Source organism: Rhinoderma darwinii, chromosome 7 (assembly GCF_050947455.1).
Source record: "Rhinoderma darwinii isolate aRhiDar2 chromosome 7, aRhiDar2.hap1, whole genome shotgun sequence".
In the NCBI taxonomy this organism is placed as follows: Eukaryota; Metazoa; Chordata; class Amphibia; order Anura; family Rhinodermatidae; genus Rhinoderma; species Rhinoderma darwinii.
The window spans coordinates 144,705,038-144,732,949 of record NC_134693.1 but is presented as its reverse complement, the minus strand read 5'-3'; the positions used below and the strand labels follow the sequence as shown (position 1 = coordinate 144,732,949).

General features: G+C 47.7%; 1 protein-coding gene across 1 annotated transcript in view; it reads left to right on the top strand.

Annotated features, from left to right (window-relative positions):
- Positions 1–27,912, top strand: part of MST1R (macrophage stimulating 1 receptor) — a 101,399-nt gene that overhangs the window by 2,325 nt on the left and 71,162 nt on the right. Inside the window, exon 2 of the mRNA XM_075831979.1 lies at positions 13,347–13,431. The gene's annotated coding sequence lies outside the window, so the exon portion shown is untranslated. The remainder of the gene's footprint in view (positions 1–13,346; positions 13,432–27,912) is intronic.

Sequence of the window (27,912 nt, the reverse complement as noted above, 5' to 3'; positions counted from 1 at the left end):
CAGCCTCTTTATTACTAGGACCACTGTTATTTACATTACAGCGCTGATCACATCATGTAGGAGACGGGGCACTTATAATCTGGTGACAGCCTCTTTATTACTAGGACCACTGTTATCTACATTACAGCACTGATCACATTATGTAGGAGACAGGGCACTTATAATCTGGTGACAGCCTCTTTATTACTGGGACCACTGTTATCTACATTACAGCACTGATCACATTATGTAGGAGACGGGGCACTTATAATGGGGTGACTGAGACTCTTTATTACTAGGACCACTGTTATCTACATTACAGCTCTGATCACATTATGTAGGAGACAGGACACTTATAATCTGGTGACAGCCTCTTTATTACTAGGACCACTGTTCTCTACATTACAGCGCTGATCACATTATGTAGGAGACAGGACACTTATAATCTGGTGACAGCCTCTTTATTACTAGGACCACTGTTATCTACATTACAGCACTGATCACATTATGTAGGAGACAGGACACTTATAATCTGGTGACAGCCTCTTTATTACTAGGACCACTGTTATCTACATTACAGCTCTGATCACATCATGTAGGAGACGGGGCACTTATAATCTGGTGACAGCCTCTTTATTACTAGGACCATTGTTATCTACATTACAGCTCTGATCACATTATGTAGGAGACAGGGCACTTATAATGTGGTGACAGCCTCTTTATTACTAGGACCACTGTTCTCTACATTACAGCGCTGTCACATTATGTAGGAGACAGGACACTTATAATCTGGTGACAGCCTCTTTATTACTAGGACCACTGTTCTCTACATTACAGCGCTGTCACATTATGTAGGAGACAGGACACTTATAATGTGGTGACAGCCTCTTTATTACTAGGACCACTGTTATCTGCATTACAGCGCTGATCACATTATGTAGGAGACCGGACACTTATAATCTGGTGACAGCCTCTTTAAATCAAGTTTTTTTATGTTAAACATATTTTTTTAAATGAGGTGATGTTCTTTTTTAATTTTCTATGTTATTATCTATATTAAAAAAAAATAATCCAAAAATGTGCAGCTTTCCCCTGAGCCTCACCATAGAGTGAACCTTTCCGTTCTGTAGAGTTGACTTTTTAGAAGTTCTCATCATAGGTAGGATTATACTGACAGGTAAAATATATATATATTAGATAGATAATGTCACGATCTGCGGGTATATGGACCCACTAGGCCGCATGGCCGTAGCGGAGAGGCAGCTGGCCAAACAACAGAGCGCCCACTAATACAAAGTCCAGCTCAAGGGTACCAGAATAGTCCAGACAGTCGCAGTGGCTAGGCAGAGATGGTACTTCAGACGGCAGATGATGCAAAGCACAGGAACAATGATAGCGCGGGATACAGGCAGCAGGTACAGGAACACGGGGAACAGGATAACACTAAGGGACCATTTGCAAGATTAACACAGGTAAACACAACGACGCTCCGGCAATGAAGGAAGGGGCAAAGCTCTTCTTATAGTCCAGGGTTAGTATGGGCTGATTAATGATTTTCTTACGGAACACAGCAGAGCGAAGCAGAAGCGAGCGCTGGCGTCTCCTGAGGAGGAGATGCAGACCAGAGCTCACGGATTCCATGGCTGCGGCCGTCGTGGGGGGGGGAGGGGGGTGAGTAATCCAGGCTGTCAGTGGTCATGATAACACAGGATCCATCATGTATAATAGGTTATGGACACAGCTTCCCTCCCCCTCCCCGGCACAGGAGCCTCTGAATAGGTCACAGAGCATGCCCACTACACTCTCCCATAAAAGGCAATAGGTGAACTCCAGACTGTTGTTTCTTATGGTCCATGTGGCTGCTGTAAAGCCGATCTCTAAATGATGTTACTAACAGCTCAGGCAAGTCGGCTGCCCCATAATCATGTGCAGAAATAAAAGTATTGTAAAATGTATGTTTAAAGAAATATGTTTTTTAGTATCTAGTGAAAGTAAAAACAACTATAAGTGCTAAAATCCCTTTAAGAGGTAGCACTCTGCAGCCACCACTAGAGGGAGCTCACTACATACAAATATATACTTCTCCCATAGAGTTACATGATAACATTCTGCTGCCTGCAGCCACCACTAGGGGGAGCTCACTACATACAGATATATACAGCTCCCATAGAGTTACATGATAACATTCTGCTGCCTGCAGCCACCACTAGGGGGAGCTCGCTACATACAGATATATATATAGCTTCCATTGAACTAAAAAATAGATCAAGTCAATAATTGTAGGAAACACATCAGCTGTGTGAGCAGGACTATGTCAGGATGAGGGCTACACCTAGACTTTTGTAGTACTACAATTGATTTTAACTATTGAGCGACAGCTGCGGTCCAAGATTGCATGCAACTCAATGTACTCAATTGGACTTCGGCTGTACTTCAATAGTTAAATTAAATTATGTAATACTTCAAAACGTCTAGGTGCAGCTCTGGTCTAAAAGGGGTTTTCCCGTCTTGGAGAATTATGGCATATCCACAGGATATGCCATAAAAGTCTGATAGATGCGTGTCCCACCTCTGGGACCTGCACCTATCTAGAAAGGGGCCTCCTTAAACCCCGTTCTAGCTTACTCCGCTCTCGCTGTCCCCCGGCCTCTTCCTGGTTGGGTGATCGAGAGTTACGGAAACAGCGTAGCATAGCGAGCACCCGGCTGTTTCCGTAACTCCCGATCACCTAACCAAGAAGTGGCCGGGAGGCAGCGGACCCACATCTGCGGATATGCCATAAATGTCCAAGATGGGAAAACCCCTTAAAAGATCCAAGTTGATAGACGCTCGTTTGCTCTTTTCACAAGGAGCAATGATCAGTAATGTCTGGGGATGATCGCTCGTTACTCCGATCACTCGTCCTCATACATTTCCATCATGTCGGCAGCGCGTCGTTGTTTACACCGGGCAATGATCAGTAATGTCTGGGGATGATCGCTCGTTACTCTGATCACTCGTCCTCATATATTTCCATCATGTCGGCAGCACGTCATTGGTTACACCGGGGGATGATCAGTAATGTCTGGGGATGATCGCTCGTTACTCCGATCACTCGTCCTCATACATTTCCATCATGTCGGCAGCACGTCGTTGGTTACACCGGGCAATGATCAGTAATGTCTGGGGATGATCGCTCGTTACTCTGATCACTCGTCCTCATACATTTCCATCATGTCGGCAGCGCGTCGTTGGTTACACCGGGCAATGATCAGTAATGTCTGGGGATGATCGCTCGTTACTCTGATCACTCGTCCTCATACATTTCCATCTTGTCGGCAGCGCGTCGTTGGTTACACCGGGCAATGATCAGTAATGTCTGGGGATGATCGCTCGTTACTCCGATCACTCGTCCTCATACATTTCCATCATGTCGGCAGCGCGTCGTTGGTTACACCGGGCAATGATCAGTAATGTCTGGGGATGATCGCTCGTTACTCCGATCACTCGTCCTCATACATTTCCATCATGTCGGCAGCGCGTCGTTGGTTACACCGGGCAATGATCAGTAATGTCTGGGGATGATCGCTCGTTACTCCGATCACTCGTCCTCATACATTTCCATCATGTCGGCAGCGCGTCGTTGCTTACACCGGGGGATGATCAGTAATGTCTGGGGATGATCGCTCGTTACGACGATCACTCGTCCTCATATATTTCCATCATGTCGGCAGCGCGTCGTTGGTTACACCGGGCAATGATCAGTAATGTCTGGGGATGATCGCTCGTTACTCCGATCACTCGTCCTCATACGTTTCCATCATGTCGGCAGCGCGTCGTTGTTTACACCGGGCAATGATCAGTAATGTCTGGGGATGATCGCTCGTTACTCTGATCACTCGTTCTCATACATTTCCATCATGTCGGCAGCGCGTCGTTGTTTACACCGGGCAATGATCAGTAATGTCTGGGGATGATCGCTCGTTACTCCGATCACTCGTCCTCATACATTTCCATCATGTCGGCAGCGCGTCGTTGGTTACACCGGCCAATGATCAGTAATGTCTGGGGATGATCGCTCGTTACTCCGATCACTCGTCCTCATACATTTCCATCATGTCGGCAGCGCGTCGTTGGTTACACCGGGCAATGATCAGTAATGTCTGGGGATGATCGCTCGTTACTCCGATCACTCGTCCTCATACATTTCCATCATGTCGGCAGCGCGTCGTTGCTTACACCGGGGGATGATCAGTAATGTCTGGGGATGATCGCTCGTTACGACGATCACTCGTCCTCATATATTTCCATCATGTCGGCAGCGCGTCGTTGTTTACACCGGGCAATGATCAGTAATGTCTGGGGATGATCGCTCGTTACTCCGATCACTCGTCCTCATACATTTCCATCATGTCGGCAGCGCGTCGTTGGTTACACCGGGCAATGATCAGTAATGTCTGGGGATGATCGCTCGTTACTCCGATCACTCGTCCTCATACGTTTCCATCATGTCGGCAGCGCGTCGTTGTTTACACCGGGCAATGATCAGTAATGTCTGGGGATGATCGCTCGTTACTCCGATCACTCGTCCTCATACATTTCCATCATGTCGGCAGCGCGTCGTTGGTTACACCGGCCAATGATCAGTAATGTCTGGGGATGATCGCTCGTTACTCCGATCACTCGTCCTCATACATTTCCATCATGTCGGCAGCGCGTCGTTGGTTACACCGGGCAATGATCAGTAATGTCTGGGGATGATCGCTCGTTACTCCGATCACTCGTCCTCATACATTTCCATCATGTCGGCAGCGCGTCGTTGGTTACACCGGGCAATGATCAGTAATGTCTGGGGATGATCGCTCGTTACTCCGATCACTCGTCCTCATACGTTTCCATCATGTCGGCAGCGCGTCGTTGGTTACACCGGGCAATGATCAGTAATGTCTGGGGATGATCGCTCGTTACTCTGATCACTCATCCTCATACATTTCCATCATGTCGGCAGCGCGTCGTTGTTTACACCGGGCAATGATCAGTAATGTCTGGGGATGATCGCTCGTTACTCCGATCACTCGTCCTCATACATTTCCATCATGTCGGCAGCGCGTCGTTGGTTACACCGGGCAATGATCAGTAATGTCTGGGGATGATCGCTCGTTACTCCGATCACTCGTCCTCATATATTTCCATCATGTCGGCAGCGCGTCGTTGGTTACACCGGGGGATGATCAGTAATGTCTGGGGCTGATCGCTCGTTACTCCGATCACTCGTCCTCATACATTTCCATCATGTCGGCAGCGCGTCGTTGGTTACACCGGGCAATGATCAGTAATGTCTGGGGATGATCGCTCGTTACTCCGATCACTCGTCCTCATACATTTCCATCATGTCGGCAGCGCGTCGTTGGTTACACCGGGCAATGATCAGTAATGTCTGGGGATGATCGCTCGTTACTCCGATCACTCGTCCTCATACATTTCCATCATGTCGGCAGCGCGTCGTTGGTTACACCGGGGGATGATCAGTAATGTCTGGGGATGATCGCTCGTTACTCCGATCACTCGTCCTCATACATTTCCATCATGTCGGCAGCACGTCGTTGTTTACACCGGGCAATGATCAGTAATGTCTGGGGATGATCGCACGTTACTCCGATCACTCGTCCTCATACATTTCCATCATGTCGGCAGCGCGTCGTTGTTTACACCGGGCAATGATCAGTAATGTCTGGGGATGATCACTCGTTACTCCGATCACTCGTCCTCATACATTTCCATCATGTCGGCAGCGCGTCGTTGTTTACACCGGGCAATGATCAGTAATGTCTGGGGATGATCGCACGTTACTCCGATCACTCGTCCTCATACATTTCCATCATGTCGGCAGCACGTCGTTGTTTACACCGGGCAATGATCAGTAATGTCTGGGGATGATCGCTCGTTACTCCGATCAGTCGTCCTCATACATTTCCATCATGTCGGCAGCGCGTCGTTGTTTACACCGGGCAATGATCAGTAATGTCTGGGGATGATCGCTCGTTACTCCGATCACTCGTCCTCATACATTTCAATCATGTTGGCAGCGCGTCGTTGGTTACATCGGGCAATGATCAGTAATGTCTGGGGATGATCGCTCGTTACTCCGATCAGTCGTCCTCATACATTTCCATCATGTCGGCAGCGCGTCGTTGTTTACACCGGGCAATGATCAGTAATGTCTGGGGATGATCGCTCGTTACTCCGATCACTCGTCCTCATACGTTTCCATCATGTCGGCAGCGCGTCGTTGTTTACACCGGGCAATGATCAGTAATGTCTGGGGATGATCGCTCGTTACTCTGATCACTCGTTCTCATACATTTCCATCATGTCGGCAGCGCGTCGTTGTTTACACCGGGCAATGATCAGTAATGTCTGGGGATGATCGCTCGTTACTCCGATCACTCGTCCTCATACATTTCCATCATGTCGGCAGCGCGTCGTTGGTTACACCGGCCAATGATCAGTAATGTCTGGGGATGATCGCTCGTTACTCCGATCACTCGTCCTCATACATTTCCATCATGTCGGCAGCGCGTCGTTGGTTACACCGGGCAATGATCAGTAATGTCTGGGGATGATCGCTCGTTACTCCGATCACTCGTCCTCATACATTTCCATCATGTCGGCAGCACGTCGTTGTTTACACCGGGCAATGATCAGTAATGTCTGGGGATGATCGCTCGTTACTCCGATCACTCGTCCTCATACATTTCCATCATGTCGGCAGCACGTCGTTGGTTACACCGGGGGATGATCAGTAATGTCTGGGGATGATCGCTCGTTACTCTGATCACTCGTCCTCATACATTTCCATCATGTCGGCAGCGCGTCGTTGGTTACACCGGGCAATGATCAGTAATGTCTGGGGATGATCGTTCGTTACTCCGATCACTCGTCCTCATACATTTCCATCATGTCGGCAGCACATCGTTGTTTACATCGGGCAATGATCAGTAATGTCTGGGGATGATCGCTCGTTACTCCGATCACTCGTCCTCATACATTTCCATCATGTCGGCAGCACGTCGTTGGTTACACCGGGCAATGATCAGTAATGTCTGGGGATGATCGCTCGTTACTCCGATCACTCGTCCTCATACATTTCCATCATGTCGGCAGCGCGTCGTTGTTTACACCGGGCAATGATCAGTAATGTCTGGGGATGATCGCTCGTTACTCCGATCACTCGTCCTCATACATTTCCATCATGTCGGCAGCGCGTCGTTGTTTACACCGGGCAATGATCAGTAATGTCTGGGGATGATCGCTCGTTACTCCGATCACTCGTCCTCATACATTTCCATCATGTCGGCAGCACGTCGTTGGTTACACCGGGCAATGATCAGTAATGTCTGGGGATGATCGCTCGTTACTCCGATCACTCGTCCTCATACATTTCCATCATGTCGGCAGCGCGTCGTTGTTTACACCGGGCAATGATCAGTAATGTCTGGGGATGATCGCTCGTTACTCCGATCACTCGTCCTCATACATTTCCATCATGTTGGCAGCACGTCGTTGGTTACACCGGGCAATGATCAGTAATGTCTGGGGATGATCGCTCGTTACTCCGATCACTCGTCCTCATACATTTCCATCATGTCGGCAGCGCGTCGTTGGTTACACCGGGCAATGATCAGTAATGTCTGGGGATGATCGCTCGTTACTCTGATCACTCATCCTCATACATTTCCATCATGTCGGCAGCGCGTCGTTGGTTACACCGGGCAATGATCAGTAATGTCTGGGGATGATCGCTCGTTACTCCGATCACTCGTCCTCATACATTTCCATCATGTCGGCAGCGCGTCGTTGGTTACACCGGGCAATGATCAGTAATGTCTGGGGATGATCGCTCGTTACTCCGATCACTCGTCCTCATACATTTCCATCATGTCGGCAGCGCGTCGTTGGTTACACCGGGGGATGATCAGTAATGTCTGGGGATGATCGCTCGTTACTCCGATCACTCGTCCTCATACATTTCCATCATGTCGGCAGCACGTCGTTGTTTACACCGGGCAATGATCAGTAATGTCTGGGGATGATCGCACGTTACTCCGATCACTCGTCCTCATACATTTCCATCATGTCGGCAGCACGTCGTTGTTTACACCGGGCAATGATCAGTAATGTCTGGGGATGATCGCTCGTTACTCCGATCACTCGTCCTCATACATTTCCATCATGTCGGCAGCACGTCGTTGGTTACACCGGGGGATGATCAGTAATGTCTGGGGATGATCGCTCGTTACTCTGATCACTCGTCCTCATACATTTCCATCATGTCGGCAGCGCGTCGTTGGTTACACCGGGCAATGATCAGTAATGTCTGGGGATGATCGTTCGTTACTCCGATCACTCGTCCTCATACATTTCCATCATGTCGGCAGCACATCGTTGTTTACATCGGGCAATGATCAGTAATGTCTGGGGATGATCGCTCGTTACTCCGATCACTCGTCCTCATACATTTCCATCATGTCGGCAGCACGTCGTTGGTTACACCGGGCAATGATCAGTAATGTCTGGGGATGATCGCTCGTTACTCCGATCACTCGTCCTCATACATTTCCATCATGTCGGCAGCGCGTCGTTGTTTACACCGGGCAATGATCAGTAATGTCTGGGGATGATCGCTCGTTACTCCGATCACTCGTCCTCATACATTTCCATCATGTCGGCAGCGCGTCGTTGTTTACACCGGGCAATGATCAGTAATGTCTGGGGATGATCGCTCGTTACTCCGATCACTCGTCCTCATACATTTCCATCATGTCGGCAGCACGTCGTTGGTTACACCGGGCAATGATCAGTAATGTCTGGGGATGATCGCTCGTTACTCCGATCACTCGTCCTCATACATTTCCATCATGTCGGCAGCGCGTCGTTGGTTACACCGGGCAATGATCAGTAATGTCTGGGGATGATCGCTCGTTACTCTGATCACTCATCCTCATACATTTCCATCATGTCGGCAGCGCGTCGTTGGTTACACCGGGCAATGATCAGTAATGTCTGGGGATGATCGCTCGTTACTCCGATCACTCGTCCTCATACATTTCCATCATGTCGGCAGCGCGTCGTTGGTTACTGTGGTAACTTATTCGGGATTCGTCACAGTCCATTTGATGTTATTTTAGCACTTTTTTTTCCTGGTTTCTGTGTTGTTAAAGGAACAGTCCGGGTGAAACTAATCCTATGTGTTCTGCTCAGTGCAAGGCCTGAGGGGTGGAGCATGACAATAAAAATGAATAGAAGTCGTGCTCCGCCCCCTCAGGCCCCGCACCCGGTATAGCACAGTGGGAGACCTTTATCAATCGTGTCAGAAAATGCATCATTTTATGAGATATGGAAAATGGCGCACGCAGAGACACGGTTTTCTCTTATCTCTGACACTTCATGGCTGCCGTACTTTATACAAATATTTTGTGGGGGGAAAACATAGCGCATGTTGTTTATAAATTCGGCGCATTTTATGAGAATTGTTGAGTCGCGGGCCGTGCACATGGCCGTGTGCGTTCATTTCTATGCGCCTGGACCTCCAAACACGGCCGTAATAAGACATGTCCTATCTTTTTGTGGTCCAGGCTCCTGCACGGACTGTGAAAACCACGGTCGTGTGAATGGGCCCATAGAAATGAACGGGACCGCAATTCACCCGCAGATTTGATGCAGTTTTTGGTTAGGTTTTTTAGCAAAAGTCAGAAGTGGATCCAAAAAGGAAGGAAAGTTATAAAGTAAAGACTGATCATCTCCTTTCTTTTGTGCCCTTTCCTGTGTTTGCCGAAAAAAGAAAAGCATCATAAACCGCGTGTGTGAACATGGCCTAAAACTGAAATTTGGTGCAATTCACGCAGTAAATCTCCGCTTTATATCAGATTTCCCTGGAGCGTTCCTTTAAGCTTTGTTCCTCCACGGGTAGACGAGCACTTTGAGAACTGCGCCGCGCGTCACATATTAAAACGTTAATTGCGTTATCTCGCTCACGTGGAAACTTCACGTTTCGTGTCTGAATCTTAACACTTTCCAGTTACTCGATGTCGGATTATCAGACGTCATAGAAAAGTCTCTGAACCTCTGGGCCTCCGTCACTCAGCAATTTATATTTGGTGTCCGTTTGTAACATTCTTTTTTTCTGGCCGTTTTTTGAAGTCCTATAAAGAAAGCCTACGGGAAAGACGCCATCATTTACACCACTGACCCCAAAACGCCACAAGCAGAAAGCCTCGCACGTAGCCTGTTCACTAATTCACTGTAGAGACTTTCAAGTAACATTTAGGGGATGTGCACACGATAACGGCAAATACGTCTGAAATTACGGAGGTTCAGGAGAAAACAGCTCCTGAATTTCAGACATAATTGCTCGTACACGCGTTTTTCGCGGTGTCTTTTACGGACGTAATTGGAGATGTTTTTCAATGGAGTCAATGAAAAACGGCTCCAATTACGTCCCAAGAAGTGTCCGGCATATAATGTATATAAGTGTCCCGCATATAATGTATATAAGTGTCCGGCATATAATGTATATAAGTGTCCCGCATATAATGTATATAAGTGTCCGGCATATAATGTATATAAGTGTCCGGCATATAATGTATATAAGTGTCCGGCATATAATGTATAGAAGTGTCCCGCATATAATGTATATAAGTGTCCCGCATATAATGTATATAAGTGTCCCGCATATAATGTATATAAGTGTCCCGCATATAATGTATATAAGTGTCCCGCATATAATGTATATAAGTGTCCTGCATATAATGTATATAAGTGTCCCGTATATAATGTATATAAGTGTCCCGCATATAATGTATATAAGTGTCCCGCATATAATGTATATAAGTGTCCTGCATATAATGTATATAAGTGTCCCGTATATAATGTATATAAGTGTCCCGCATATAATGTATAGAAGTGTCCCGCATATAATGTATATAGGTGTCCCGTATATAATGTATATAAGTGTCCCGCATATAATGTATATAAGTGTCCTGCATATAATGTATATAAGTGTCCCGCATATAATGTATATAAGTGTCCTGCATATAATGTATAGAAGTGCCCTGCATATAATGTATATAAGTGTCCCGCATATAATGTATATAAGTGTCCCGCATATAATGTATATAAGTGTCCCGCATATAATGTATATAAGTGTCCCGCATATAATGTATATAAGTGTCCCGCATATAATGTATATAAGTGTCCCGCATGTAATGTATATAAGTGCCCCGCATATAATGTATAGAAGTGTCCCGCATATAATGTATATAAGTGTCCCGCATATAATGTATATAAGTGTCCCGCATGTAATGTATATAAGTGTCCCGCATATAATGTATATAAGTGTCCGGCATATAATGTATAGAAGTGTCCCGCATATAATGTATATAAGTGTCCCGCATATAATGTATAGAAGTGTCCCGCATATAATGTATATAAGTGTCCCGCATATAATGTATATAAGTGTCCCGCATATAATGTATATAAGTGTCCCGCATATAATGTATATAAGTGTCCCGCATATAATGTATATAAGTGTCCCGCATGTAATGTATATAAGTGCCCCGCATATAATGTATAGAAGTGTCCCGCATATAATGTATATAAGTGTCCCGCATATAATGTATATAAGTGTCCCGCATGTAATGTATATAAGTGTCCCGCATATAATGTATATAAGTGTCCGGCATATAATGTATAGAAGTGTCCCGCATATAATGTATATAAGTGTCCCGCATATAATGTATAGAAGTGTCCCGCATATAATGTATAGAAGTGTCCCGCATATAATGTATATAAGTGTCCCGCATATAATGTATATAAGTGTCCCGCATATAATGTATAGAAGTGTCCCGCATATAATGTATAGAAGTGTCCCGCATATAATGTATATAAGTGTCCCGCATATAATGTATATAAGTGTCCCGCATATAATGTATATAAGTGTCCCGCATATAATGTATAGAAGTGTCCCGCATGTAATGTATATAAGTGTCCCGCATATAATGTATATAAGTGTCCCGCATATAATGTATATAAGTGTCCCGCATATAATGTATAGAAGTGTCCTGTATATAATGTATATAAGTGTCCTGCATATAATGTATATAAGTGTCCCGCATATAATGTATATAAGGGTCCCGCATATAATGTATATAAGTGTCCCGCATATAATGTATATAAGTGTCCCGCATATAATGTATAGAAGTGTCCTGTATATAATGTATATAAGTGTCCTGCATATAATGTATATAAGTGTCCCGCATATAATGTATATAAGGGTCCCGCATATAATGTATATAAGTGTCCCGCATATAATGTATATAAGTGTCCCGCATATAATGTATATAAGTGTCCCGCATATAATGTATATAAGTGTCCCGCATGTAATGTATATAAGTGCCCCGCATATAATGTATATAAGTGTCCTGCACTTCTTTTGATGAGCCGTCTTTCCTACACGCTGACTTTTGACAGCGACGTGTAAAATGACAGCTCGTCGGCACAGAACATCGGCAAACCCATTGAAAGCAGTGGGCAGATGTTTGCCGACGTATTGGAGTAGTCTTTTCAGGCGTAATTCGAGGCGTAAAACACCACCATTACGTCTGAAAAGAGGTCGTGTGAACCCAGCCTTAAGAGCTAAAAAAAAAAAGCTGTAAAAAACCCTGTGTGTGAATTCAGCCTTAAAGGGGTTTTCCCAATATTAACATTTCTTCCCTATTCACAGGAAGGGTGATTGATATCTGATCGCTGGGGGCCCCACACCAGGGTTTCTACTTCCCCCGTTCCGACTCACTCCACATCGGCGGGGAGGAGGAGCTTGATCATAGTGCTGGTCGATCACGCGCGGTGCAGCTCCATTCAAAGTCTAAGGGACAAACAGAACTAGCCGAGCACAGAGCTCACCTGTCTCCACCAGAGACAGAGAATACAGCCGCACGCTCTAGTGATTGGTGGGACCCCCGGCGATCAGACATTTATCATGTGTCCTGGGGCGTAAATATTAATTTTAGGATACCCCAGAGAAGCTTCATAGTCCTGAATCCGATGTCCCCGCACACGCCGCCGCCGCTGTCTCCTTGTTGCTTCTCTGGTAAGATTCCGCATTATATTACAGTCCTGTGACGGATCATTAGACTTTCTGGATCATCAGATGCCGGATTACAGGCCTTTCCCTATAATATGTGGGGTCCGCTCTGCTGCTGGTGGGAGGGGGGCAGGTAGGTGGCTGCGTTCTCCTTCTGTGCGTGGAGCTGCAGATTGTGTAATAATTGCCTGTGGCTGAGGGTGGAGTTCACTGCTCCTCCCTGTGTCTAATATTCTTCTCCTTCCAGCAGCCGAATCCATTCACCTCCTCCTGGTCAGACCAGAACTTCCAGCCTCCTGCAGCCCCCAGGGACATTCCTCAGCTCCGGGCAGGTAAGCTCCATGTCTGCTCCGCTCTCTGCCGGGATCTTTCCTCTCTCTGCCGGGATCTTTCCTCTCTCTGCCGGGGTCTTTCCTCTCTCTGCCGGGATCTTTCCTCTCTCTGCCGGGGTCTTTCCTCTCTCTGCCGGGATCTTTCCTCTCTCTGCCAGGATCTTTCCTCTCTCTGCCGGGATCTTTCCTCTCTCTGCCGGGATCTTTCCTCTCTCTGCCGGGATCTTTCCTCTCTCTGCCGGGATCTTTCCTCTCTCTCTGCCGGGGTCTTTCCTCTCTCTCTGCCGGGATCTTTCCTCTCTCTGCCGGGATCTTTCCTCTCTCTGCCGGGATCTTTCCTCTCTCTGCCGGGGTCTTTCCTCTCTGCCGGGGTCTTTCCTCTCTCTGCCGGGATCTTTCCTCTCTCTGCCGGGATCTTTCCTCTCTCTGCCGGGATCTTTCCTCTCTCTGCCGGGATCTTTCCTCTCTCTGCCGGGATCTTTCCTCTCTCTGCCGGGATCTTTCCTCTCTCTGCCGGGATCTTTCCTCTCTCTGCCGGGGTCTTTCCTCTCTCTGCCGGGATCTTTCCTCTCTCTGCCGGGATCTTTCCTCTCTCTGCCGGGGATCTTTCCTCTCTCTGCCGGGGATCTTTCCTCTCTCTGCCGGGGATCTTTCCTCTCTCTGCCGGGGATCTTTCCTCTCTCTGCCGGGATCTTTCCTCTCTCTGCCGTGGATCTTTCCTCTCTCTGCCGGGATCTTTCCTCTCTCTGCCGTGGATCTTTCCTCTCTCTGCCGGGATCTTTCCTCTCTCTGCCGGGGTCTTTCCTCTCTCTGCCGGGATCTTTCCTCTCTCTGCCGGGGATCTTTCCTCTCTCTGCCGGGGATCTTTCCTCTCTCTGCCGGGATCTTTCCTCTCTCTGCCGGGGATCTTTCCTCTCTCTGCCGGGGATCTTTCCTCTCTCTGCCGGGGATCTTTCCTCTCTCTGCCGGGGATCTTTCCTCTCTCTGCCGGGATCTTTCCTCTCTCTGCCGGGATCTTTCCTCTCTCTGCCGGGATCTTTCCTCTCTCTGCCGGGGATCTTTCCTCTCTCTGCCGGGATCTTTCCTCTCTCTGCCGGGGTCTTTCCTCTCTCTGCCGGGGATCTTTCCTCTCTCTGCCGGGATCTTTCCTCTCTCTGCCGGGGATCTTTCCTCTCTCTGCCGGGGATCTTTCCTCTCTCTGCCGGGATCTTTCCTCTCTCTGCCGGGATCTTTCCTCTCTCTGCCGGGGATCTTTCCTCTCTCTGCCGGGGATCTTTCCTCTCTCTGCCGGGGATCTTTCCTCTCTCTGCCGGGGATCTTTCCTCTCTCTGCCGGGGATCTTTCCTCTCTCTGCCGGGGATCTTTCCTCTCTCTGCCGGGGATCTTTCCTCTCTCTGCCGGGATCTTTCCTCTCTCTGCCGGGGTCTTTCCTCTCTGCCGGGATCTTTCCTCTCTCTGCCGGGGATCTTTCCTCTCTCTGCCGGGGATCTTTCCTCTCTCTGCCGGGGTCTTTCCTCTCTCTGCCGGGGATCTTTCCTCTCTCTGCCGGGGATCTTTCCTCTCTCTGCCGGGGATCTTTCCTCTCTCTGCCGGGGATCTTTCCTCTCTCTGCCGGGGATCTTTCCTCTCTCTGCCGGGATCTTTCCTCTCTCTGCCGGGGATCTTTCCTCTCTCTGCCGGGGTCTTGTCTTGTTGGATTTTGCAGCTGGAGAACACTCCTGATTTGAATGATTATTGAGCTTTTCCGACTGATCGTGGCGCGGACTGGAGAGATTGGTTCTTTTTAGCGTTTATTGTAGACGTCTGTGACGGCAGGGGCGGTCAGTGATATCCGGTGTATACAGGAATCCGCCCACAACGCAGCCCTGAGATTATTGTCCATTAACTGGTCACATTATTGTGGGCGACCGCTGTCCCTCTGTGGAAGGTTTGATCCGCCATGTTGTATTTTTCTCCCTGAGATGTTTGGATCAGACATTATAGTTGTCACCCCCCCCCCTTGCTGCGTGTGGCTGACCATCGTTCTTGCGGCGGTTCAGTAGAAGCTTCCGGACCTGAGGACAGTGAACTCTGCCGGACAGCTGGCGCTCCAGCCAGAAACGTTGCCGCGCACCTGCAGTCACTTCTCCTATGCTCCGGGGGCTGCAGACACTGCGCCCTCTGGTAAATATTCCTGTCAGATGTTTATTAGTTCTGTTTCTGGGAAAGCTGGGTGACAACCACCATGGCCGCCATCACAGCTCAGTCATCCAGTTTTCGGTCATCCTGGTTATGTAGCCATGCACGCCCCCTCCCATACCACGGAAGAATTATGGAGATTAGCCATTCTGGCCTCTAGGAAAGCTGGGTGATGACCCCTGCGGCAGCTGTACAGGTTGTCACTCAGCTTTCCAGGGTACAGATAACATCCGATAGAGGACGATGAGTCCAGGAATTAGATTTACCAGGGGTCAGGGACTTGTTATATTGCTATAATTATGTGCCCCCCTCCCAGGCCCTTTGTGTCGTTTCGTGGTCCTGGCGCCGGCTCTTTGGCGCTCCACCATTTTCGCTCTCGTTTTGGCGCAGCGCGGAGTCGTGTTTATTAATTGAAGGGAAAATATTGGGAGCAAAGAAACCTCGTAAATCTCCTGACGTCCTGCGGGTAATCCCGGGGTGATGCCTCCTCGCAGCCCTGTACTGGGGTAGGGAAACCCGGAGCCACTTCATCTACTTTTCTGTCAGGCTTTGCTGGGACTTATAGTACCACACTACCGGGGTGGGGCAGTGAGTGCGTTGCTCTGGGGGTTGGCCTCCTGGGATTGGCGCTGCGGCGCTCCTTTGTTTACTCCGTTATATCAGCCCCATTTCCTGTGTACTAAGTGTCTGTATCTCGGGGATTACATCATTAAAGTGACAGCGCGTTCCATAACATTACAGCAGGTGAGGCTGCAGCGCTTGGACTTGACGGGAATATTAAGTTTTGTTGTTCCACAAAAGCCGGTTGGGAGAGTCTGCTGGGACTTGTAGTCCTACAGTATCTGGATATCTTCGAGGATGTCTCAGGAGAGGCCAAAGTGCACTGAGATCTGTAATTCCATAGGACAGTCAGCTGGGACTTGTAGTTCTACAGGTTGGGAGTCTGGTGGTTTGTGCTGAGACTTGTAGTCCCTCGGACCCTTAGAGCTGGCTCTGTGCCCCGATCCTGCAGAGACTCCGGTGTGAGAGGAATAAAACCTCATGTGACGGCAGAAAAATGTCAGGAGGAGTCACCGCCCCTGTAATTCTGGAAAGTCAGAATGGAGGACAGCGGGGTCACCGACAGGAAGCGCAATGTTTACTCACAGCAACCGCATGACACAAGAGCTGACAATCTGGAAACGGTACAGCTGATCCGAAAATCCTACATGACAGGATTATATACACAGCTCAGCAGACAGTATCACACATGATAGGATTAGATACACAGCTCAGCAGACAGTATCACACATGATAGGATTAGATACACAGCTCAGCAGACAGTATCACAGATGATAGGATTAGATACACAGCTCAGCAGACAGTATCACACATGATAGGATTAGATACACCGCTCAGGAAACAGTATCACACATGATAGGATTAGATACACAGCTCAGCACAGTATCACACATGATAGGATTAGATACACAGCTCAGCAGACAGTATCACACATGATAGGATTAGATACACAGCTCAGCAGACAGTATCACACATGATAGGATTAGATACACAGCTCAGCAGACAGTATCACACATGATAGGATTAGATACACAGCTCAGCAGACAGTATCACACATGATAGGATTAGATACACAGCTCAGCAGACAGTATCACACATGATAGGATTAGATACACAGCTCAGCAGACAGTATCACACATAGGATTAGATACACAGCTCAGCAGACAGTATCACACATCATAGGATTAGATACACAGCTCAGCAGACAGTATCACACATGATAGGATTAGATACACAGCTCAGCAGACAGTATCACACATGATAGGATTAGATACACAGCTCAGCAGACAGTATCACACATAGGATTAGATACACAGCTCAGCAGACAGTATCACACATCATAGGATTAGATACACAGCTCAGCAGACAGTATCACACATGATAGGATTAGATACACAGCTCAGCAGACAGTATCACACATGATAGGATTAGATACACAGCTCAGCAGACAGTATCACACATGATAGGATTAGATACACGGCTCAGCAGACAGTATCACACATGATAGGATTAGATACACTGCTCAGCAGACAGTATCACACATGATAGGATTAGATACACGGCTCAGCAGACAGTATCACACATGATAGGATTAGATACACGGCTCAGCAGACAGTATCACACATGATAGGATTAGATACACAGCTCAGCAGACAGTATCACACATGACAGGATTAGATACACAGCTCAGCAGACAGTATCACACATGATAGGATTAGATACACAGCTCAGCAGACAGTATCACACATGATAAGATTAGATACACAGCTCAGCAGACCGTATCACACATGATATGATTAGATACACGGCTCAGCAGACAGTATCACACATGATAGGATTAGATACAGGGCTCAGTAGACAGTATCACACATGATAGGATTAGATACACAGCTCAGCAGACAGTATCACACATGATAGGATTAGATACACAGCTCAGCAGACAGTATCACACATGATAGGATTAGATACACAGCTCAGCAGACAGTATCACACATGATAGGATTAGATACACAGCTCAGGAAACAGTATCACACATGATAGGATTAGATACACAGCTCAGGAAACAGTATCACACATGATAGGATTAGATACACAGCTCAGCAGACAGTATCACACATGATAGGATTAGATACACAGCTCAGCAGACAGTATCTCACATGATAGGATTAGATACACAGCTCAGCAGACAGTATCACACATGATAGGATTAGATACACAGCTCAGCAGACAGTATCACACATGATAGGATTAGATACACAGCTCAGCAGACAGTATCACACATGATAGGATTAGATACACAGCTCAGCAGACAGTATCACACATGACAGGATTAGATACAGCGGCTCAGCAGACAGTATCACACATGATAGGATTAGATACACGGCTCAGCAGACAGTATCACACATGATAGGATTAGATACACGGCTCAGCAGACAGTATCACACATGATAGGATTAGATACACGGCTCAGCAGACAGTATCACACATGATAGGATTAGATACACGGCTCAGCAGACAGTATCACACATGATAGGATTAGATACACAGCTCAGCAGACAGTATCACACATGACAGGATTAGATACACAGCTCAGCAGACAGTATCACACATGATAGGATTAGATACACAGCTCAGCAGACAGTATCACACATGATAAGATTAGATACACGGCTCAGCAGACCGTATCACACATGATATGATTAGATACACGGCTCAGCAGACAGTATCACACATGATAGGATTAGATACACGGCTCAGCAGACCGTATCACACATGATAGGATTAGATACACAGCTCAGCAGACAGTATCACACATGATAAGATTAGATACACAGCTCAGCAGACCGTATCACACATGATAGGATTAGATACACAGCTCAGCAGACAGTATCATACATGATAGGATTAGATACACAGCTCAGCAGACAGTATCACACATGATAGGATTAGATACACAGCTCAGCAGACAGTATCACACATGATAGGATTAGATACACAGCTCAGCAGACAGTATCACACATGATAGGGTTAGATACACAGCACAGCAGACAGTATCACACATGATAGGATTAGATACACAGCTCAGCAGACAGTATCACACATGATAGGATTAGATACACAGCTCAGCAGACAGTATCACACGATAGGATTAGATACACGGCTCAGCAGACAGTATCACACATGATAGGATTAGATACAGCGGCTCAGCAGACAGTATCACACATGATAGGATTAGATACAGCGGCTCAGCAGACAGTATCACACGATAGGATTAGATACACGGCTCAGCAGACAGTATCACACATGATAGAATTAGATACACAGCTCAGCAGACAGTATCACACATGATAGGATTAGATACACAGCTCAGCAGACAGTATCACACATGATAGGATTAGATACACAGCTCAGCAGACAGTATCACACATGATAGGATTAGATACACAGCTCAGCAGACAGTATCACACATGATAAGATTAGATACACAGCTCAGCAGACCGTATCACACATGATAGGATTAGATACACAGCTCAGCAGACAGTATCATACATGATAGGATTAGATACACAGCTCAGCAGACAGTATCACACATGATAGGATTAGATACACAGCTCAGCAGACAGTATCACACATGATAGGATTAGATACACAGCTCAGCAGACAGTATCACACATAATAGGGTTAGATACACAGCACAGCAGACAGTATCACACATGATAGGATTAGATACACAGCTCAGCAGACAGTATCACACATGATAGGATTAGATACACGGCTCAGCAGACAGTATCACACGATAGGATTAGATACACGGCTCAGCAGACAGTATCACACATGATAGGATTAGATACAGCGGCTCAGCAGACAGTATCACACATGATAGGATTAGATACAGCGGCTCAGCAGACAGTATCACACGATAGGATTAGATACACGGCTCAGCAGACAGTATCACACATGATAGAATTAGATACACAGCTCAGCAGACAGTATCACACATGATAGGATTAGATACAGCGGCTCAGCAGACAGTATCACACGATAGGATTAGATACACGGCTCAGCAGACAGTATCACACATGATAGGATTAGATACAGCGGCTCAGCAGACAGTATCACACGATAGGATTAGATACACAGCTCAGCAGACAGTATCACACATGATAGGATTAGATACAGTGGCTCAGCAGACAGTATCACACATGATAGGATTAGATACACAGCTCAGCAGACAGTATCACACATGATAAGATTAGATACACAGCTCAGCAGACCGTATCACACATGATAGGATTAGATACACAGCTCAGCAGACAGTATCACACATGATAGAATTAGATACACAGCTCAGCAGACAGTATCACACATGATAGGATTAGATACACAGCTCAGCAGACAGTATCACACATGATAGGATTAGATACACAGCTCAGCAGACAGTATCACACATGATAGGGTTAGATACACAGCACAGCAGACAGTATCACACATGATAGGATTAGATACACAGCTCAGCAGACAGTATCACACATGATAGGATTAGATACACGGCTCAGCAGACAGTATCACACGATAGGATTAGATACACGGCTCAGCAGACAGTATCACACATGATAGGATTAGATACAGCGGCTCAGCAGACAGTATCACACATGATAGGATTAGATACAGCGGCTCAGCAGACAGTATCACACGATAGGATTAGATACACGGCTCAGCAGACAGTATCACACATGATAGAATTAGATACACAGCTCAGCAGACAGTATCACACATGATAGGATTAGATACAGCGGCTCAGCAGACAGTATCACACGATAGGATTAGATACACGGCTCAGCAGACAGTATCACACATGATAGGATTAGATACAGCGGCTCAGCAGACAGTATCACACGATAGGATTAGATACACAGCTCAGCAGACAGTATCACACATGATAGGATTAGATACAGTGGCTCAGCAGACAGTATCACACATGATAGGATTAGATACAGTGGCTCAGCAGACAGTATCAGTTTCCACATTGTTTTCCGTTGAGTTTTCAGTCCTGGGGAAGTTCAGATGACGGAGATTTGGGACAGATTTATAGGATGTTATTTCGCTTGTGTCTGGCGGTGTGAGGAGATGCACAGGGATCCTATGGTTTATTTTCTTCTCTTCTGAAGAATGGCTGCATTGTGTGATCACCCAGCAGCAGCTTCGTCACAGTGTACACATGGAATCAACATCACAGGTGACCTTGGTATTAGGAGGGAAGTGGAGGCCGCTGGTGTCTATGCTGAGGGAACCTGCCCCTAACCTGTGAGGACGACAAGATCCCCCAGGGAGGGCGATAAATCACTGCTGCTCTCTAGTGAATGGATAGGCTGTATTCTGTGATGTCACCGCTGCTCTCTAGTGAATGGATAGGCTGCATTCTCAGTGATGTCACCGCTGCTCTCTAGTGAATGGATAGGCTGCATTCTCAGTGATGTCACCGCTGCTCTCTAGTGAATGGATAGGCTGCATTCTAAGTGATGTCACCGCTGCTCTCTAGTGGATGGATAGGCTGTATTCTTAGTGATGTCACCGCTGCTCTCTAGTGGATGGATAGGCTGTATTCTTAGTGATGTCACTGCTGCTCTCTAGTGGATGGATAGGCTGTATTCTGTGATGTCACCGCTGCTCTCTAGTGGATGGATAGGCTGTATTCTTAGTGATGTCACCGCTGCTCTCTAGTGGATGGATAGGCTGCATTCTCAGTGATGTCACAGCTGTTCTCTAGTGGATGGATAGGCTGCATTCTCAGTGATGTCACCGCTGCTTTCTAGTGAATGGATGGGCTGCATAGTTAGTGAAGTCACCGCTGCGCTCTAGTGAATGGATAGGCTGCATTCTTAGTGATGTCACCGCTGCTCTCTAGTGAATGGATAGGCTGCATTGTCAGTGTTGTCACCGCTGCTCTCTAGTGAATGGATAAGCTGAACTCTCAGTGATGTCACCGCTGCTCTCTAGTGAATGGATAGGCTCCATTCTCAGTGATGTCACCGCTGCATTCTTAGTGATGTCACTGCTGCTCTCTAGTGGATGGATAGGCTGCATTCTCAGTGATGTCACCGCTGCTCTCTAGTGAATCGATAGGCTGCATTCTCAGTGATGTCACTGCTGCTCTCTAGTGGATGGATAGGCTGTATTCTCAGTGATGTCACCGCTGCTCCATAGAGAATGGATAGGCTGCATTCTCAGTGATGTCACCGCTGCATTCTTAGTGATGTCACTGCTGCTCTCTAGTGGATGGATAGGCTGCATTCTCAGTGATGTCACCGCTGCTCTCTAGTGAATCGATAGGCTGCATTCTCAGTGATGTCACCGCTGCTCTCTAGTGAATGGATAGGCTGTATTCTCAGTGATGTCACCGCTGCTTTCTAGTGAATGGATGGGCTGCATTCTTAGTGATGTCACCGCTGCTCTCTAGTGAATGGATAGGCTGCATTCTCAGTGATGTCACTGCTGCTCTCTAGTGAATGGATAGGCTGCATTCTCAGTGATGTCACCGCTGCTCTCTAGTGATGGATAGGCTGCATTCTCAGTGATGTCATCGCTGCTCTCTAGTGAATGGATAGGCTGCATTCTCAGTGATGTCACCGCTGCTCCAGTGAATGGATAGGCTGCATTCTCAGTGATGTCATCGCTGCTCTCTAGTGGATGGATAGGCTGTATTCTGTGATGTCACCGCTGCTCTCTAGTGGATGGATAGGCTGTATTCTTAGTGATGTCACCGCTGCTCTCTAGTGGATGGATAGGCTGCATTCTCAGTGATGTCACAGCTGTTCTCTAGTGGATGGATAGGCTGCATTCTCAGTGATGTCACCGCTGCTTTCTAGTGAATGGATGGGCTGCATAGTTAGTGAAGTCACCGCTGCGCTCTAGTGAATGGATAGGCTGCATTCTTAGTGATGTCACCGCTGCTCTCTAGTGAATGGATAGGCTGCATTGTCAGTGTTGTCACCGCTGCTCTCTAGTGAATGGATAAGCTGAACTCTCAGTGATGTCACCGCTGCTCTCTAGTGAATGGATAGGCTCCATTCTCAGTGATGTCACCGCTGCATTCTTAGTGATGTCACTGCTGCTCTCTAGTGGATGGATAGGCTGCATTCTCAGTGATGTCACCGCTGCTCTCTAGTGAATCGATAGGCTGCATTCTCAGTGATGTCACTGCTGCTCTCTAGTGGATGGATAGGCTGTATTCTCAGTGATGTCACCGCTGCTCCATAGAGAATGGATAGGCTGCATTCTCAGTGATGTCACCGCTGCATTCTTAGTGATGTCACTGCTGCTCTCTAGTGGATGGATAGGCTGCATTCTCAGTGATGTCACCGCTGCTCTCTAGTGAATCGATAGGCTGCATTCTCAGTGATGTCACCGCTGCTCTCTAGTGAATGGATAGGCTGTATTCTCAGTGATGTCACCGCTGCTTTCTAGTGAATGGATGGGCTGCATTCTTAGTGATGTCACCGCTGCTCTCTAGTGAATGGATAGGCTGCATTCTCAGTGATGTCACCGCTGCTCTCTAGTGAATGGATAGGCTGCATTCTCAGTGATGTCACCGCTGCTCTCTAGTGATGGATAGGCTGCATTCTCAGTGATGTCATCGCTGCTCTCTAGTGAATGGATAGGCTGCATTCTCAGTGATGTCACCGCTGCTCCAGTGAATGGATAGGCTGCATTCTCAGTGATGTCATCGCTGCTCTCTAGTGAATGGATAGGCTGCATTCTCAGTGATGTCACCGCTGCTCTAGTGAATGGATAGGCTGCATTCTCAGTGATGTCACCGCTGCTCTCTAGTGAATGGATAGGCTGCATTCTCAGTGATGTCACCGCTGCTCTAGTGAATTGATAGGCTGCATTCTCAGTGATGTCACCGCTGCTTTCTAGTGAATGGATAGGCTGCATTCTCAGTGATGTCACCGCTGCTCTCTAGTGAATGGATAGGCTCCATTCTCAGTGATGTCACCGCTGCATTCTTAGTGATGTCACTGCTGCTCTCTAGTGGATGGATAGGCTGCATTCTCAGTGATGTCACCGCTGCTCTCTAGTGAATCGATAGGCTGCATTCTCAGTGATGTCACTGCTGCTCTCTAGTGGATGGATAGGCTGTATTCTCAGTGATGTCACCGCTGCTCCATAGAGAATGGATAGGCTGCATTCTCAGTGATGTCACCGCTGCATTCTTAGTGATGTCACTGCTGCTCTCTAGTGGATGGATAGGCTGCATTCTCAGTGATGTCACCGCTGCTCTCTAGTGAATCGATAGGCTGCATTCTCAGTGATGTCACCGCTGCTCTCTAGTGAATGGATAGGCTGTATTCTCAGTGATGTCACCGCTGCTTTCTAGTGAATGGATGGGCTGCATTCTTAGTGATGTCACCGCTGCTCTCTAGTGAATGGATAGGCTGCATTCTCAGTGATGTCACCGCTGCTCTCTAGTGAATGGATAGGCTGCATTCTCAGTGATGTCACCGCTGCTCTCTAGTGATGGATAGGCTGCATTCTCAGTGATGTCATCGCTGCTCTCTAGTGAATGGATAGGCTGCATTCTCAGTGATGTCACCGCTGCTCTAGTGAATTGATAGGCTGCATTCTCAGTGATGTCACCGCTGCTCTCTAGTGAATGGATAGGCTGCATTCTCAGTGATGTCACCGCTGCTCTCTAGTGATGGATAGGCTGCATTCTCAGTGATGTCATCGCTGCTCTCTAGTGAATGGATAGGCTGCATTCTCAGTGATGTCACCGCTGCTCCAGTGAATGGATAGGCTGCATTCTCAGTGATGTCATCGCTGCTCTCTAGTGAATGGATAGGCTGCATTCTCAGTGATGTCACCGCTGCTCTCTAGTGAATGGATAGGTTGCATTCTCAGTGATGTCACCGCTGCTCTAGTGAATTGATAGGCTGCATTCTCAGTGATGTCACCGCTGCTTTCTAGTGAATGGATAGGCTGCATTCTCAGTGATGTCATCGCTGCTCTCTAGTGAATGGATAGGCTGCATTCTCAGGGATGTCACCGCTGCTCTAGTGAATGGATAGGCTGCATTCTCAGTGATGTCACCGCTGCTCTAGTGAATGGATAGGCTGCATTCTCAGGGATGTCACCGCTGCTCTCTAGTGAATGGATAGGCTGCATTCTCAGTGATGTCACCGCTGCTCTCTAGTGAATGGATAGGCTGCTTTTTCAGTGATGTCATCGCTGCTCTCTAGTGAATGGATAGGCTGCATTCTCAGTGATGTCACCGCTGCTCTCTAGTGAATGGATAGGCTGCATTCTCAGTGATGTCACCGCTGCTCTCTAGTGAATGGATAGGCTGCATTCTCAGGGATGTCACCGCTGCTCTCTAGTGGATGGATAGGCTGTATTCTTAGGGATGTCACCACTGCTCCCTAGTGAATGGATAGGCTGCATTCTCAGTGATGTCATGGCTGTTCTCTAGTGGATGGATAGGCTGCATTCTCAGTGATGTCACCGCTGCTCTCTAGTGAATGGATAGGCGGCATTCTTAGTGATGTCACCGCTGCTCTCTAGTGAATGGATAGGCGGCATTCTTAGTGATGTCACCGCTGCTCTAGTGAATGGATAGGCGGCATTCTTAGTGATGTCACCGCTGCTCTAGTGAATGGATAGGCTCCCTACATGTGGGGTCTTTGTAATATGGTCCTGTCATTCAAGTGTTAATCTGGGGGGTGTATATTTTTCTTTCTGCTCCTTGCACAGTCCGCCCCACCCTGAGGGCTCAGGAATCTGCAGGTTGTTGTGTTCAGAGGCCTGGAATGCAGGAAGGGCAATGGCTGCAGGTGACAGGAATCAGTAGCGCGGGCAGGACTAGGCCGGTCTGTGCACACAGAGGTGCGGAGTCATACGGAAACTGCCCCAGAACCGCAGAGCCTCATAAAGGTGACGTGGGATCCGAGGCCACGGACCGGCTGCGGGGGATTTCCACAAGTCTTTGTAGCCATCATCAGACCCTGGCAATGCCCTGAGCGGCTGTTATCTGGAGCTTGTCTTCAATCTGATGCTGTTGCAATAATAATCACACCCCATAAGCATGCGGCTTCCTGCGCCACAGAATAATGATGATAAATCCGAATATTGACTGTGGGGGAGGGGCAGGAGGGCTCCTGATGTTATATATACTGACTGACTGACTGACGGGGGGCACTGACTGGAGGGGGGGGGAACTGACTGACTGGGGGGGGGGGAGACTGACTGACGGGGGGCACTGACTGGGGGGGGGGACTGACTGGGGGGGGGGCAGGAGGGCTCCTGATGTTATATATACTGACTGGAGGGGGGGTGACTGACTGGGGGGGGGTGACTGACTGTGGGGGGGGGGGTGACTGACTGGGGGGGGGGTGACTGACTGGGGGAGGGGGTGACTGACTGTGGGGGGGGGTGACTGACTGGGGGGGGGGGTGACTGACGGGGGGGGGTGACTGACTGGGGGGGGTGACTGACTGTGGGGGGGGGGGGTGACTGACTGGGGGGGGGGTGACTGGTTTCCTCTGGACTTCTCCTGAATGTCCGGGATGAACTTGGCCCCTTCCAGCTTCTGACATTTGGACGCACTTTGACCCCGTGTCATAAACCTCTACAGTCAAGGTCACCACAGGTAACGCCAGGCGCCGACCGTGCAGTGTGGACGTCCGCGTTGGGGGCTGTTTATTTCCTCGTTATTCCTGCGCATCTGTCAGCGGATCGCGAGCACCGGCTGTCGGCCCCTCCTGACCCGATGCAGCCCGGGAAATGTTTGCTTTACTGTATAGTGCTGTAAAAAGTATTCACCCCCCTCCCTTAGATAAAACAAACCCCTGAATCAGCAGTGAAAAAGTAACTGCCCCCCCCCCATGATCCCTACTTTATGTCACATTTCTCCTGCGCTGAGAACCTTCTATATGTGACTGATATCAGCCGCTCCTCTTATAACACTCCAGTACTATTATATCCTCCAGAGACATTACATCATATGTGTGACTGATATCAGCCGCTCCTCTTATATCACTCCAGTACTATTATATCCTCCAGAGACATTACATCATATGTGACTGATATCAGCCGCTCCTCTTATATCACTCCAGCACTATTATATCCTCCAGAGACATTACATCATATGTGTGACTGATATCAGCCGCTCCACTTATATCACTCCAGTACTATTATATCCTCCAGAGACATTACATCATATGTGTGACTGATATCAGCCGCTCCTCTTATATCACTCCAGTACTATTATATCCTCCAGAGACATTACATCATATATGTGACTGATATCAGCCGCTCCTCTTATAACACTCCAGTACTATTATATCCTCCAGAGACATTACATCATATGTGTGACTGATATCAGCCGCTCCTCTTATATCACTCCAGTACTATTATATCCTCCAGACATTACATCATATGTGTGACTGATATCAGCCGCTCCTCTTATATCACTCCAGTACTATTATATCCTCCAGAGACATTACATCATATGTGACTGATATCAGCCGCTCCTCTTATATCACTCCAGTACTATTATATCCTCCAGAGACATTACATCATATGTGTGACTGATATCAGGGGCTCCTCTTATATCACTCCAGTACTATTATATCCTCCAGAGACATTACATCATATGTGTGACTGATATCAGCCGCTCCTCTTATATCACTCCAGTACTATTATATCCTCCAGAGACATTACATCATATGTGTGACTGATATCAGC